We start from the raw sequence: 14,186 nt of genomic DNA on the forward strand, positions 1-14,186 counted from the left end.
GTAGGGTGGGGAGAGGTTTCGTTATCCCATACCCATCCCCATAGAAAAAATTCATACACATCCCCATACCCAAACCCAACGGGTATCAAACTTTTGTCTCATCCCCATCCTCACCAGGTAACGGGTATAATCTCGTACCCATACCCGTACCCGTTTTCTTATTACTTTATATTAATTTTAATTAATTTTTTTAAAATAATATAAAATACGTCAAAGGAAACATAATATTATCAAATATTTAATATTAGGAGGATGATTGTTTCTTCGATATTGAATACTTTGAAATAAATTATAATTGTTTATATTTTAGATTAGAATACGAAATAAAATTTCATTAGAACCAAAACATTTATTAGATTTGCAAACATTAATGAAACATAGTTGATAAAATTTAAAAATATTTTTAAAAAAATATAACAAGGAAAACAAATATTCAAATTAAAATATATTTTAAATGTTTGTTTACTTCATTTTTTTAAATTTTAATGAATCTCTTTTTTATACACTAATAAAAGTTATAATACATCACTTGATCAAAATGACACAAAAAACAAATAATAAACATAATAATAAAATTTTAATATATATCTTGTATCTTTTAAACTCCAATATATATTGGATGATGATAAAAAAAATATCCATGGCAATTACATTAAATTTTTACATTGTGTTAAATAAAAGTTATTTATACAATTATAATGCAAAAATTACAGTATGATTGATAATGAGTTACAAAATAAATAATAATTAGATAAAATATATCGAAATTCATTTCTACATAATGAAAATAAATAACAAATAAAAATATTAAAAAATTAACAAATGTGAGTCTTAGAAACAATTTGAGAGACTATTGAAAGAAATCACATAAAGCAAAACAAATGTATAATTAAGGGTATGATAAGATGACAAATACCTTAGATATCTAAGAAAACTTTTCAAATATCAACATATATACTTAATGGTTGAGAAATAACAAAAATTATTTTAGCGAAACAAAAGAGTTCTTTAAATGAAACAAACATTAATAATAATAAGTAAAGAATTTTTTTATGTTACTTGTAAATGAAAGGTTTATGCAATTAAACACTTAAATTGAGAGTATTAAACATTCTCATGCGAAAGGAAAATATTCAATAAATCAAAATATTAAAAAATAATAGAAATATTCAAATGTGAGACATAAAAAAAATTTAATTGACAAATCATTTTAATATAATTACATAAAGGTTATGATAAGATGAAAAATATAGTGAAAATGCGAATGAGTTTCATGACAAACCAAATAATTAGGAGAAACAAAAAATAAAAAGTATATATATATATATATAGGGTTACTTAATTAATTGTGAATATTTTAATAATTTAAACAAAGACAAAGATATGGCAGGGACGGGTATTATGGCGGGGACGGGTATTATGGCGGGGATATGTACATCCCCATTCCCATCCCCATAACCAATTGAAAAAGTTAGGGATTACCCATACCCATACCCAGTCAATGCGGGGATTTCCCATCAAAACGGAGACGGATTCGGAAAATACCCACGAGGGCGGGTTTATTTGCCATCTCTAATCCCTACACTTGACAATTCTATTTGTAACACTGAACAAGGTTCAGAAACTGCAAAACTTTTAAAAAAATCAGAACTTATTATTTGGGATGAAACTCCAATGGCTCACAAATATTGTTTTGAGGCTTTAGATAGATCATTGAGAGATATAATGAAAGAACACTACAGTGAACAATTAGTATTTGGAGGTAAGGTAATAGGTTTTAGTGGTGACTTCAGACAAATTTTACATGTTATTCTTGGAGGAACACGATCTGATATTGTACATGCAACAATTAATTCTTCCTACTTATGGGACCATTGTCAAGTTTTACGGTTGACCAAAAGCATGCGTATGTTACAAAAGGGATTACAAACCAGTACTGCAACAGAAATTCAACAGTTTTCTCAGTGGATTGTTAATTTGGGTTATGGATTGCTTGGGGAACCAAATGATGGTTTAGTAGAAATCGATATTCCAAAAGAATTATTGATTTCAGATACAGATCCTATACAAGCAAATCGTATCGACGACATATCCATCCCTAATGACAAATTACAACAATGATACTTTCTTACAACATAGAGCAATATTGGCCAGTAGAATAGAGACAGTAAATGAAATCAACGATTATATATTATCTATAATACCAGGTGTGAATAATATAATTTTTCCTTCCTTATAACTATGTTACATTCTAAATCAAATGTATATTCATTGCAGGTGAAGCAAAGGAATATCATAGTTCAGACTCAATTGAAGAATCAGAAGATGGCCAAACGGATTCTTATAATCTTATCACTTCTGAATTTATCAACTCATTGACAACATCAGGAATTCCAACTCACACAATTAAACTCAAAATTGGGGCACCAATAATGTTATTGTGAAACATAGATCAATCAGAAGGTATGTGCAACAGAAACAAATTAATAGTAACAAAGCTTGCAGACCATGTCATAGGAGCAAGAATGATTAACAACAACAAGAATGGGAACGAGATATATAAACCTAGGATGTCTATGTCACCATCCAAGTCTCCTTGGCCATTTAAGCTAATAAGATGACAATTTCCAATAATGTTGTCCTATGCAATGACAATAAACAAATCTCAAGGCCAGTCATTATCCTCTGTGGGGCTTTACTTACTAAAACTTGTCTTTAGCCATGGTCAACTTTATGTAGCAGTGTCCAGGGTGCAGAGTAAAAGTGGTCTAAAGATCTTAATTCATGATAAGAACAAAAATGTATGTCGACTACAACAAACGTTGTTTTCAAAGAAGTTTTTGACAATTGGTAGACATATATGTGCTCCAAACATATTAACTTTTTTGTAAACTCTATATGTTGAGTTGACGAAAGATAATTGGTTTACAGTTCAATATATTCACATCGATCTACATACCTGAATATTTCATGAAACATTCATTATCATGTCGTTGCAGATGAAGAACAACCCTTAATATAGTTTGGAATTGATGATTGTAGACCGAATATGTGCTATATAGACACGAAAATTGTGGCAGACCATTCACACATATTCATATCTACTTTAGGTCCTTCACAACTTTGACCAAGTACTTATAGACAGATATACGCGCCACAGAATAAGCTATTTCCATTGACAACCCTCAATGTACTACATACACCTCTAGTATTTAGTACAAAAAATAAAATAATGATATTAATTTACTTATGATAAAACTGACTTTAACTGTTTTCTAGAAGATTTAACCATATAATTGGTACTGACTTAAAGGTTATTCTTAATATAATACGTTAATTAAAAATAACAATACAGAATCAACTACAATTATTTAAAACATGAACAAATTGTATACATCATCAATAGCTTTGTAGGTTATTACTTATGTTAAAACTAGGTTGATTTCAATTATGTATTATATATATATAAATCAGAAAAAGGAAAATACTATTAAAGCACGTGACAAAGAATGAACAAAAATAATGTACTGCATTAAAAAACTTCAACATCCCAATAATTTATAAAGTTAACAACTATTCATAATGACTATCATGCACAACATTCAGATACATACTACATTTTGTAATTAATCTTTTACAAAACAACAATCTGGAACGTGACCTCCATCAGCTAACTTTAATTATATTCATGAAACCATCCTTCTTCATAGACACTCAAATCTGGATCGTATCTCCTTCTTCAAAATCATTCTTCATGCAAAAAAGTTTCCATCTAGATCCCAGGTAACACACTTTTCTTTGTCTTCCAGACCATCTAACATTGCAAAAGAAAACTCTTCCTTGGTCATTGTATACAATGTATCTAATTTTGCCCTTCTTCAGGGCTTGCCTTACAAATTCAACTTCAAAATATTGACATAATAAAAAAGTTAGTGGTTACACTAGTGAAAAAGTTTTCTCGTATAAATTTGGGTTCAGAATATCTTTTACCAATTGGGAAGACTTAACATCACTGGCAGACAAAGTTTTATCTATTGAATAGAAGAAATCATCAGGGTTGTACTGCTCATTGTAATAACGGCGTTGAACTTCTGGTAGGTTTGAGCAGTAGAAAATATCTTCATATAGATCAGAATATATTCTAAATTGAAAAGTATTAGACGCTATAAATTTCAAATGGATGACATGAGAATTCTTCAACTTATAATAACTAGCCATTCGTAAAATGCCTCTACCAATTTGTAAAGATCCAGAGTCATTTTCTTCAACCATTACAGTATGTTGTTTTCCTGTGGATCTACCATTCTTCCTTCTCCTATTGCTAATTCATGTTTGCAAAAATTTAGGAACAGATCACTTAAAACAATAAAATCCTGCAAACAATTTGTACATGTTAAATCACTACAAAAAAAATGAAATTACCGACGAATATGTTTCAATCGAAAAATTTGAATTACCGACAGATTTAATCGACGGATTTTAAATTTTAATTACTGACAAAAAATTCTGTCGGTAACACATATTTCATTTATCGACAGAAAAATTCGTCGATAATTCTAATTTTTTTAACCGAAAAATTTACCGAACGATTTATCCATCGATAAAAAAGCGGGAAATTTCCCACTCAAATTTGTATTTTTGACGGATTATTCCGTAGGTAAAATTCGTCGATAATTTAAAAAAATTTACCAACAAATTTATCGATGAATAAATTCATCGGCAAAAGAAGCGAAAAATTTCCTATCCAAATTTGCATTTTCGACGGATTTTTTTGTTGGTAAAATCTGTCAGTACTTACGTAATTTAAAATCCGTCGGTAAAATTCGTCGATAATTTAAATTTTTTGTTTGAAGTTTTTTGGTGGTTAATTTTTTTGAGATACTTGATTTAATGGCAGTCTTTATTTTATTTTCTTATCCTACGAATTAGTGTAAATTAAATTTTGTTTACTTGGAAAATTAGTTTTTGATTTAGTTATTTACCATGTTTTCTGATAATTTTTTTAAAATTTATTAAAAATTAAACACGAAATTAGTTATAAAATATAAAATATGAGTATTTGGTATCACTCTATAACGATGGATATTCACTCTAAAGAAGTTTCTCATACATAAAACAAAATGACTATACGATTTTCACCATTTTTACTTAAATAATGAGTTCAAATATATGCAAATTTAATAAAATATTTCTCTCTTTTATGTTAGAAATTATTATAAGCTTCACTGCATTTTTAATATATTTTATAGGTTTTAAAAAATTTAAGATCTACTATATATGATTAATTTATATTTGGAGTATCTTATAATTTTAGGACATAAAACGTTTTGTTTAGTGTTCTTCCAATATTTGAAATATATTTAGTCAAGTAACTTTTTTTTTTTTATAGAAATCAATGTGTTTTCAGTACTCTTCAAATGATTATGCTAATGAATATTTAGAATAACAACAATTATGCTTATGAATATTAATAACAAAAATATGGAAAATATTTTTGATTATATCTTTTGAAACTTATCACCGAACAATAATAGAAGAGGTCTCACAATTGCGTATGAAGACAAATTTTAGTGAAGAAGAAACAAAAGCTCTCTGCAATATTTAGGGTTTTCTGATTCTTGCACTCATTCCAACTCGACCATTAAATGAAGCAATTTTTGATTATCGCAAAAGTAAAAACAGTAGGAAGAGACGAGAAACTAAGTGAATGGCTAATGTATCCTTTTAGGTTTAGGTTTCCAATGAATTTTTGTTTTTTATGAAAAAAGTTTTTCTTTGCCTCTACTATGAACCAATGAGCTGAATTACGATAGAAACTAAGTTTAGATTTTCAATGATTTTTTTTTCTTTGCCTATTTTCTCAACCAATGAGTTCTAGTGGGACCATAGGAATCCATATTTATGCAGAATGACGCAGCAGGTTTTAGGTTTTCAATGAATCTTGTTTTCGTTGAAAATCATTTTTCTTTGCCTCTTTTCTCAACCAATCACCTCAATTGGGGACCGTAGGCTCAAAGCAATTTCAGATTCAGACGACATGTAATGATAGTAAATATGTAGCACTAAGACAAAGTTTTTGAATCTGAATGTTGTTTGTGTTTTTTATGCACATAAGGAATCACATGTACAAAGATTTTGAAATTATAAACGATGTTATGTTTTCTTAAAGTATATATGGAAAGTTATTTATAAGACATGTATAGTTTAATAGCTCAATTCATTAAACAGATATCGTCGTATTTAAAACTTATAACTTTGATACGGTTTAGAATTAAAAGGAAAATTATCTTTAATATCGACTACTAAATAATATAAGTATCAGAACACCAATTAATTTAACTTTTCGTATCTAATATCTTTTTTGTATTTAAAGTTTAAAACAATAAAAAATTAATTATATTTATGTTAGTTTGATTATATCTCTTAGAAACTTATGACCAAAACTTATCACCAAACAATTACAGAAGTCTACCAAATTAGGTTGGGGTTGACTGGTTTGAATTTGGTGTGGTTGAATTTCGGTGACTCGGTCGATTTGACCGAGTTTAAGTCTACCAAATTAGGACTCGTGTCAACCTTGGATCAAAGTTGCTCCATTTGGACCTTTGGTCCATATCAGCCTTCTCGATCTACGACTTGTCCAACTTATCTCGATCTTTGGCCGATGCTCACTAGTTTCGAACTTCGGTCGAGACCAAGCTGTCTCGACCTTTGTTTTGGGGCAACACGTCTCGATCTTCAGTTGAGGCTTGTCCGTCTCGACCTTCGACCTGTCTTGAACTTTGACATCAATCTTGACCTTTCCTAGCAAGGTCATATTGACTTTCGCCACAAATCAACCCTTTTCTTTGGCCCAGTTTGACATGTCTCAATTTTTGTCTTTTCTCGACTTTTGGTTCAATAGTTAGCCCATCTCGACCCTTGGTATGAGAGAGCCTGTCTCAATTTTCTGTTCCAAACAGGCCCTTTCGACCTTGGACCTTGGACCTAGGCCAGCCCGTCTTTGCCTTCGACATGAAATGGCATGACTCGATATATGACCTTCGGTTTGACATGAGTTTGAGTGAGGTAGGGTTGAAAAAATTTAGTTTTTTCTAAATGTTAGTCAACTTGAACCTAACTCATTTAACCCACTAGTTAAACAATTTAGAACCGGATTAAAGATAAATTGACTCGTAATCTACCTTAAAACAAACTCTTTATTAACTTTTTATCAATTTTTACTTATCTTTAATTATAATTATGTAGTTTTTACGAGTTAACTTTCTTTGATGATTTAATTCTAATGTAAAATAAATATAAAAAAATTGAAAAATTGAAACATTCTTTTGAGTGCAATGTATAAGTTTAAATTTATATTAAAAAAATAATTATCCTTTAAGTTCACGCCGTCAGCCACTGTCGAGCCTCCTTCCACGCTGTTGTGATCATTTGTGTTCCATAGTAGCCGCTGGTTCGTCCCACACAACTACCACGCAGCCACCGCGTCAGCCTTTCCACCAGGCACCGCGCCAGCCTCCGTTGTGCCACCATTCCTCCCCAAACAAAGCTTCTCCATTGTCTGTTAGTCTCTCACGCCACCATCGCGCTCTGCCATGTTCTCCCTGTGTGTGGTGGTTAGTTGAAATTCGAAAAATTACGCGATTCCCCTTTTTTTATTTCGTGTTTTGTATAATTGTTTTTGTGATTTGGGTTGTTGTTTTGCGTTTTGTTAGGGTTTTGTTGGGATTGTCTTGGTTTTTATTTTTTTTCTCCTATTTATGATTGTTTCTTGTGTTTTTATGGTTGTATTCTTTATTAGGTATTGCTACATTTGGTGGGACTGTGTAACTTTCGGGAACGTGAGTATCGTTGCATCCTCCCATTGTCATTCGCTTCGCTTTTCATACTCCCATGTTCTTATTTTTTTAATATGAGTCTATAAATTTGTAGTCTATTGAGTATTAGTTTTATTGTATGTATATGTGATTAATTATTTGCTTAAGTTAGTCTCTTATTTCGTAGACATTCAAGAGTATTGCACAAATTATCGCGAAGTCCATAAAATTTGGTAGGATAACATTTGCCAAATTTATAATTCAGATGTACAATGGTATTGATTATGATATTGACTTGTTGTTACAAGACACTTTCAAATGTATTTGGATTGTGGATGATGTCATGTTTCATAAAATGTATAGTTTTGTTTCTGGTCTAACTGGTCTGGTTTTCTGAAAAAATATGCAGGTTAAAAAATGTGGGAATAACCAAAAACAAAAATTTTATGTAAAAAGTTAACAGGACATACGACCTCGGTTCTCATTAGAACCAGGGTAGAAAGGGGGAGTATATGACCTCGGTTCTCATTAAAACCGATGTAGAAAGGTGAGTTTCTGCCGAGGCCAAAAGCTGACCCTTTTTTGCGTCGGCCTTATATGTCTCGGTTGTGAAACCGAGGCAGAATAGCAAAAATAACCATTGTCAAATACCCTTTATGTACTGGTGTTTGGTCCAAGTCAACCCATCTTGACTCTCGTTCCGAGAGAGCCTATTTCAATTTCTTGTTTGAAAAGAGCCTTCTCGACCTTCGATCTAGGTTAGTCCGTCTTAGCCTTCGGTGTGAAATGGCCTTACTTATGTATGACCTTCGATTTACCACGAGTTCAAATTAGATAAGGTTGAAAAAAATATATTTTTCTATCTTTTAAATGTGGATCAATTTTAACCCAACTCAGTTTACCCACTACTTAAACAATTTCGAATCAGATTAAAAATAAGTTCACTCGTAATCCACCACAAAAACTTTTTACCAATTTTTCCTTATCTTTAATTATAATTATGTAGTTTTTACATGTCATACTTCTTTGATTTGATTGTAATGTAAAAAATAGATAAAAAACTAAAAACCCAAAACATCCTTTGAATCAATCCGGTGTATAAGTGTAAATTTATATTAAAAAAGTAACTATCATTTATGTTAATGTAATTTTATAAAATATTTACTAGTAAAATTATAATTTTTATTTTCAGTTTTATAAATGAATTACAACGGTGAGTTATTTCAAAATTAAAGTTAAATATAAATATATATATATATATATATATATATATATATATATATATATATATATATATATAAATTTATATCAAAAGACATTTTGATATATCATTATATAATATATTTTCTTTTGCTCTTTCAAATTAATTACATCCATCACTAATTTCTCAAACTAAATAACAGATAATAAGATGATGATAGTTGTCTTTCTCAACAGTATAAATTTGAAATTTAGTAATAATAATAATAAAATAATAATAATAATAATAATAATATTATTATTATTATTGAAAGGTCTATTAGATTAAATTCAATTTGATTTATATTTAATTTTATATTATTTTGTAATTTTATTTATATTTTATTTTAAAAAATTATAAAATATTTTTTTTAAATATTCGTGAGTATTTACCAGTATCTGTAAGTTTTAAAATACTCAGGGATATTTTTTAAACGGGTACCAAGGGGTAGCAGGTGAATTTTTTGTTGCGGGTCGGGTTGTAGGTAGACATTATGTGCATCTGACCCGACCCTTTGCCATCCCTATTCAAAACATAGAGTTATCCCAAAATTAAACGTAACAAAAGGAAATGCTATCTTTGAACTCAAAATCAAATTCTCATCGTCCCTATGTGCATTAACTTTTGCATCATCTCCTGCTCACATCACAAAATTAATCATTGCAAACGAAGAAAGACTAAAAATGTTTCTTTGTCTCTACAAGAAATTTGTTAATTAGCAACAAAATTTGTTGACGATAATAAATTTATCAGTAAAACATTATCATAGAAATAAACTCGTCAATAAAACAACATTACCAACAAATTTTACCGTGAAAATTAATTTTGTTGATAAATTTGAATTTAAATTATCAACAAAAAATATTTGTTGATAAATATGTAATATATTTGACAAATTTTAGTGAAGAAAAAACATAACATCTCTACAAAATCTAGGGTTTTTCTGACTCTTCCACTCATTCCAACTCACCAATTTGGTGATTGTTGCTTCACTTGGATTCGTATTTGTGCAGAATGGCTACTGGCAACTATATTTAGCCTTTAAACATATAACATCTTTTTCTCATTGAAAACTGTAATTTTTTTGAACCATTAAGTGAAGTAATTTACCATTGTCTTCTCGGATACAACAGGTTTAGGTTTTCAATGAATCTTGTTTTTGTTGTAAACAATTTTTCTTTGTCTCTTTTATGAACTAATGAGCTCAACTAGGATTGTAGGAAGCAATTCACTATGCTCTATTCATATCTAAGGTGAATTCAACGTCCATACTAATACGTTGGTTCATAATCAATGTTGTTTTTATTGAAAACAGTTTTCAACATTATGTCCTAACAAGGTCGTCTCGACCTTTTGTCCTAGCAAAGTCGTCTTGACTTTCGTATTGAGTTGAGCCTTTCCTATATTCGGCCTGGTTTGACATGTTTCAATGTTTTAATTGTCCTGGCTTTTGGTTCAGATTAACTCATCTCGACTCTCGTTCCAAGAGAGCCTGTCTCAATTTCCTATTTGAAATGGCCTTTTCCACCTTCGATTTAGGCTGGTCTGTCTTGGCCTTCGGTCTAGAATGACTTGACTTGATATATGATCTTTGGTTTACCACAAGTTCAAGGGGTTGAAAAAAAAATAGTTTTTTTTTTTAATGTGAGTAAATTTGAAACTGAATCACTTAACCAGCTAATTAAATGTCAACCCGAATTAAAGATAAGTTGATGAATAATTTACCACAAATGCATTATTAACTTTTTACCATTTTTTACTTATCTTTAATTATAATTATGTAGTTTTTCGAGTCATTATTCTTTGATTTGATTGTAACGTAAGAAATAGAAAAAATTGACAAACCAAAACATCCTTTGAATCAATCCATTGTATAAGTGTAAATTTATATTAAAAAATTAACTATCCTTTAAGTTAATAGTGTAACTTTATAAAATATTTACTAGTAAATTTATTAAATTTTATTGTCAATTTTCTAAATGAATTACTTTACGGTCAATTATTTCAAAATTAAAATTATATTTTTTTCTTTTTAATTTATACCGAAATAAATTTTTATATACGATTATATAATATATTTTCTTTTTCTCTTTCACAATAATTACATCCACCGCAATTTCTGAACTCAAATACCAGATAATAACATGATGATGGTTGTCTTTCTCAACAGGTATAAAATTTAGAGGAAATTGTAATTTAATAATAATAATGTTATTATTACGACCACCACTACAACTATTACTATTATTATTATTATTATTATTATTATTATTATTATTAAAAGGTCTATTAGCTTAATCTAATATATTTACCTATTTAAAATGAGACACATTTGAGATTGTAAAAGCAATTTAAAAAAAATTCAATTTCTTTATAAATAATATTGTTTTGGTATTAATTAAGAAGAAATGTTTTTATAGTAGAAATTTTTGAAATAAATTATAAATATGTTTGTAAGTTACTTTTAATTCACTTCTGACGAAAATTACAATATAACACTTTAATAATAAAATTAATTTCGTATAGACAAAAGTAAATAATTTTCAATATATAATATATTTGTATAGTTCTTTAAAAAGGAAAATAATAATATTAACATAATATATACACCGAACCTATCAAAAGTAAGGATGAAAAAAAACATGCGTAGATAAACATAAACTCGTCAATTCGTCAATGAAACAATATTATTAACAAATTTTACCGTTAGAAATAATTCTGTTAATAAATTTAAATTTGAATTATTGACGAAAAATATTTGTTGATAAATATGTGTATATAAATAAATTTTAGTGAAGAAAAAACAAAATCTCAGTGCAAAATCTAAGGTTTTTCTTAATCTTCTACTCATTCCAACTCACCAATTCATATTTGTGCATAACGGCTATTGGCAACAGTATTCAGCCTTTCGATATATACCATCTTCTCTTCATTGAAAGTTGTAATCTTTTTGTTTTATTGCTGTGTTTGTTTCAATATGTATTTTTTATTTATGCACAATAACACGACATGTTTAGGTTTCCAATGAATATTGTTTTTGTCGAAAACAGTTTTTCTTTGCCTCTTCTCTGAATCAATGAGTTGAATTACAGCAGGTTTAGGTTTTCAATAAATCTTGTTTTGGTTGAAAACAACTTTTTTTTGCCTCACCAATGATCTCAATTGGGACCATAGGAAGCAATTAACTCCGCTCTGTTCATATCTAAGGTGAATTCAATGTGCAGACTTATACGTTGATTCATAAATAATGAATGTTGTTTTTGTTGAAAACAGTTTTTCTTTGTCTCTTTTCTGAACCAATGAGCTCAACTGGGACCATAGGAAGCAATTCACTGTTTTCATATCGTAAAAACTTCGCAATTTTTATGCAGTGATTCCAACTAAGCAATTTCGTCATTTACATGGAATCCATACTTATGCAGAATGACGCAGCAGGTTTTAGCTTTTCAATGAATCTTGTTTCCGTTGAAAATCGTTTTTCTTTGCTTCTCTTCTCAACCAATCAACTCAACTAGGACCATTGTCTCAAAGCAATTACAGATTCATGACATGTAATGTTAGTAAATATGTAGCATTAATTCAAAGTTTTTCAATCTGAATTTTGTTTGTTTTTTTTTATGTACACAAGATATCGAAGATTCTGAAATTATTAAAGATATTATATTTTCTTAAAGTATATAATTTATTATTAGTAATATATAAAAGTTATTCATTAAAGTTATTTATAATGTATACTTCAATACTTCTATTCACGGGCACGGTTTGTATGACAAAACAAATATTGTTATGTATAAAATTTGGAACTTTTTCCAGGTTTTATCATTAAAAAACCTTTTAGAGGATTAAAAGGAGAAGATATTTAAATTGTTTATAATTTTGATGGTATAATCATGTAAAACTATTGGCTATAATGAGACATTAAATCAACTTTTTGTATCTATTCAAATATGAAAAAAATATTAATTTTTTACATATATTATTAGACACTTAGTTTAAGACGGTTTTTATCAACTAAAATAAGTTTGTCTCGACTTTCAGTCATACTGGTCAGGGTTGACCTCCACCCTAAGATGACCTATCTTAACTTTCGATCCAAGCCGACCCATCTCGAACTTCATCACGAGTCGGTCCAAGTCGACCTTCAGCCTAAGGTGGGATGACCAGTCACAACCTTCGAGTCAGACTGGCTTGTCTCAACCTTCAACATGTGCTAGCTCGTCTCAACCTTCGGCTTGGGTCGATCCGTCTCGACCATATACTTGACTTGGCCTTTCTCGATCTTCAATGGCCTGATTTTAGCCATCTCAACCTTTGACTAAGGATGGGGCCAAATTTTGGCTAGAACTAATTCAAGTAAAGCATATTTGAAGAAAATTTTAATAGAATCAACCTTTATCCTTTCATGCATCCAAAATTTAGGAAGTCACAAATTGACTATAAGAATATAGAACAACTATCATACCTAAAAAAAGCATATGAGAAATAAACATACATAAATAATGTAGGACATAGTACTTGCAATGATTAACATTGTACCAGTTATATCCCCTTGAGAAGGGAGATTTACTCACAAACATTTTAAAATGACACTTAATACATTTAATGTTTGAAATCACTCAAGTTAGACAGGCAACCGTGTGTAAACAAATGTTGAAACTAATGTAATATTGAAGAGATGAATTAGATATTAAATGTTTCAAATGAATATTTCTAAGAATAAATTATTTGTGACTAGTAAGGTGATAACTCCTTTGTCTATGGCCCTGCAGAGCATAAATAGTACTACAAGTACATGCTTCTAGTGAATTCTATGACATATATCTGAATAATTGAGTTTAATGTTAACTATTTGGTATATATATATATATGATGTACTATATTTTATTCATGTTTAGCTTATATTGTCTTAGATAATTCTTTGCATACTAACTTATCATGTTGTTTCTTTTGTGTTTCTTGTGTTTTGTTTGTCTATTTTGTGATGATCACTGTTCCTGCAGAGAACAAACAAGATAAGTTAGGCACAAGCGTCACCTTACCCCATGTAGTCTGCTATCTCCTTAGTTGGTATATGTCGGCTTGGACTCAGGAGGGGTTACCTGCAGAAGGGACTCCGAAGCTCAAGTGAG

General features: G+C 29.5%; 1 pseudogene; it reads left to right on the forward strand.

The window, feature by feature from the left end:
* The first annotated feature begins 1,467 nt into the window (after positions 1–1,467).
* On the forward strand, positions 1,468–2,854 carry LOC114180611 (uncharacterized; annotated as a pseudogene).
* The last annotated feature ends 11,332 nt before the right edge of the window (positions 2,855–14,186 follow it).

This window comes from Vigna unguiculata, chromosome 4, assembly GCF_037176805.1.
Source record: "Vigna unguiculata cultivar grain cowpea cultivar isolate G323 ecotype 2 chromosome 4, ASM3717680v1, whole genome shotgun sequence".
In the NCBI taxonomy this organism is placed as follows: Eukaryota; Viridiplantae; Streptophyta; class Magnoliopsida; order Fabales; family Fabaceae; genus Vigna; species Vigna unguiculata.